Here is a 3713-nt window from a genome sequence, read left to right on the forward strand (position 1 = left end):
CATGAACACCGCCACCGACTCACAGCCAGCGGAATGCACGTTCCCGGGTCTCTCTGCCCGAAGGTGTTTTGTACTGGGAAAACACTGTAGACGTATACTATAGGCCTATAATGCCACGGGTTCAATGGTAATAACACAGCTAAGAACATGTAGGACTAATCAAAATAGGTGTCTGCTAGTGTCTGTGTGTTATAGATCAATAACAAGTATGCAGAAATAGCCAAATGAACCTATTGATGAAATCCAATAAAGGCCTATGCATAATGATGATTAGCCATGGCCATATTTCAGGAAAGGGAATTTCTTAATTCATTGTGTAATGCTTATAATGTTTGAGGATTTATTTTCACATATAAAACATCTCAGTAGTCTATATGTAAATCACTTCAAAATGGGTGAATTTATTTGATTGAAATGACTGGCTTGTTTTTATTACTCCTGCAATGCGATTCTTGATTCTCTTGGAGTTGAGAACTGAAAGTCTCGCGTAATTGGTCAGATGCTCGATTAACGGTGCCATTATGTTTATGTAGTCTGTCCACGAGAGATTTTGGAGACTCTAGAGGGCGATGGGTCAACTGTCGATTCCAAATTTGGCTTTTGGTGCCTCCCTCTGGCCACATGGCGCGCTGCATGATCCAAATGCCGGGAATAGTTCACCAGTATAAAGGTGTACACTGTGGCACTGGTGACTTTATCCTTTACCTCTATCCAAGACAGTATAGGTTACCAATCTGTGTTATATATACTGAACAAAAATATAAAAGCAACATGCAACAATTTCAATGATTTTACTGAGTTACAGTTCATATAAGGACATAGTCAATTGAAATACATTCATCAGGCCCTAATCTATGGATTTCACATGACTGGGCAGGGGCACAGCCACTGGGGGGCCAGCGCCAGTCAATCAAAATTGTCTGTAAAAAGGCTTTATTACAGACAGAAATATCCCTCAGTTTCATCAGCTGTCTGGGTGCTGGTCTCAGATGATCCCGCAGGTAAAGAAACCGGATGTGGAGGACCTGGGCTGGCGTGGTTACATCTGGTCTGAGGTTGTGAGGCCGGTTGGACGTACTGCCAAATTCTCTAAAAAACCGTTGGAGGCGGCTTATGGTAGAGAAATGAACATTAAATTATCTGGCAACAGCTCTGGTGGACATTCCTGCAGTCAGCATGCCAATTGCACACTCCCTCAAAATCGACACATCTGTGACATTGTGTTGTGTGACAAAACTGCACATTTTAGAGTGGCCTTTTATTGTTCCCAGCACCTGTGTAATGATCATGCTGTTTAATCAGCTTCTTGATATGCCACACCTGACAGGTGGATGGATTGTCTTGGCAAAGGAGAAATGCTCACTTACAGGGATGTAAACAAATTTGAGCACAACATTTTAGAAAAAAACACACTTTACATGTTGCATTGATAGTTTTGTTCAGTATACATAGCCTACATGTACAACAAACTAAATATAGTTTACAGGCAATTGGCCTTTTTATGGACAAATTGTTTAAGGAACAAAATAATGAAACCACATGCCGGTAGACCACTGGCCTCCAACTGGGCATACACTGGTTGAATCAATGTTGTTTCCACATCATTTCAATGAAATGACGTTGAACCAACAGGGAATAGACGTTGAATGGACGTCCGTGCCCAAGTGGGCGAGTTCTGTAGCTTTTAACAGTGATTCCCAAAATGTTTCACTCAGGCCCCCCTTCCAGCATTGTCTATTTCTATGGGCACAAGCGCTGTTCATGACACAAACTGTTCACACCCTTCTTGTTGGCGGAGAGACATTTTTGCAGGTTTAAAGCTTATTTCCTGCAATTATACACATTTTGATATGTGGTGCAGAAAAATATTGCAGTTTTAAAGCAAATTTTCTTGCAATTCTATACATTTTGCCATGACTACAAAATCTATGGGCTAAACAACCTAGCTAAAAATGTTAGCTGACATAGGCTAGTTGATCTGGACATTTCTGACAAGTTATAAATAGCTCTCTAAGGTATGCAATGACTGACAGGGCAAGAGGAAAACTGGTGATACACACCCAATTTAAAAATTGCACCTTGTGCATTCTATTATTACAACTTTCGAGAGTAAGTTGAAAGCCGGACTGAGTTCCTTAAAAAATATATACAGTACCAGTCAAAAGTTTGGACACACCTACACATTCAAGGGTTTTTATTTATGTTTACTATTTTCTACATTGTAGAATAATAGTGAAGACATCAAAACTATGAAATAACACATATGGAATCTTGGTCAAGTAGCCCTTACACAGCCTGGAGGTGTGTTGGGTCATTGTCTTGTTGAAGAACAAATGATAATCCCACTAAACGCAAACTAGATGGAATGGCGTATCACTGCAAAATGCTGTGGTAGCCAGGCTGGTTAAGTGTGCCTTGAATTCTAAATAAATCACAGACAGTTTCACCAGCAAAGCACCCCCCACACCATCACACCTCCGCCTCCATGTTTCACGGTGGGAACCACACATGTAGAGATCATCCGTTCACCTACTCTGCATCGCACAAAGACAATGCAATTGGAACCAAAAATCTCAAATTTGGACTCATCAGACCAAAGGACAGATTTCCACCAGTCTAATGTCCATTACTCATGTTTCTTGGCCCAAGCAAGTCTCTTCTTCTTATTGGTGTCCTTTAGTAGTGGTTTCTTTGCAGCAATTCGACCATGAAGGCCTGATTCAATGCAGTCTCCTCTGAACATACATCTGCTGCAGACACGTGTTGAGATGTGTCTGCAGCAGATGTAACTCTGGGTCTTCCTTTCCTGTGGCGGTCCTCATGAAAGCCAGTTTCATCATAGTGCTTGATGGTGTTTGCGATTTCACTTGAAGAAAATTTCTAAGACTGACCTTTATGTCTTAAAGTAATGATGGACTGTCGTTTCTGTTTGCTTATTTGAGCTGTTCTTGCGATAATATAGACTTGGTCTTTTACTAAATAGGGCTATCTTCTGTATACCACCACTACCTTGTCACAACACAACTGATTGGCTCAAACTCATTAAGAAGGAAAGAAATTCCGCAAATTAACTTTTAAGAAGGCACACCTGTTAAATGAAATGCATTCCAGGTGATTACCTCATGAAACTGGTTGAGAGAATGCCAAGCGTGTGCAAAGCTGTCATCAAGGCAAAGGGTGGCTACTTTGATGAATCTCAAATATAAAATATATTTTTATTTGTTTAACACTTTTTTGGTTACTACATGATTCCATATGTGTTACTTCATAGTTTTGATTTCTTCACTATTATTCTACAATGTAGAAAATAGTGAAAATAAAGAAAATACCTGGAATGAGTAGGTGTGTCCAAACTTTTGACTGGTACTGTATATATTTGTTATATTTGCGTATCCTCTTGGGATGCACCTCACAGTTTGGGAACCACTGGACTTTACAAGATAGGCTACCAAACCATTGTATTTTACTATGTTGAAATATTTATTCTCCATCAACTCAGTTTGAACATATCAACAGAATAGAAATACTGTAGATATGCCTACTTTATTGTAAAATTTGCGCAACATAGTGGCTACAAAGACGCAGTTAAATTGCACTCAATCTCACAGTCGGTCCTTGTGACTGTTTTTAACTTTAAATGTGTTATGACTGCTACGAAACCAATATACATTTTATGTTCCTTTACGTCATTTGGGTATTTCCGCCCCATTTTA

Source organism: Salvelinus sp. IW2-2015, linkage group LG3 (genome assembly GCF_002910315.2).
Source record: "Salvelinus sp. IW2-2015 linkage group LG3, ASM291031v2, whole genome shotgun sequence".
NCBI lineage: Eukaryota > Metazoa > Chordata > Actinopteri > Salmoniformes > Salmonidae > Salvelinus > Salvelinus sp. IW2-2015.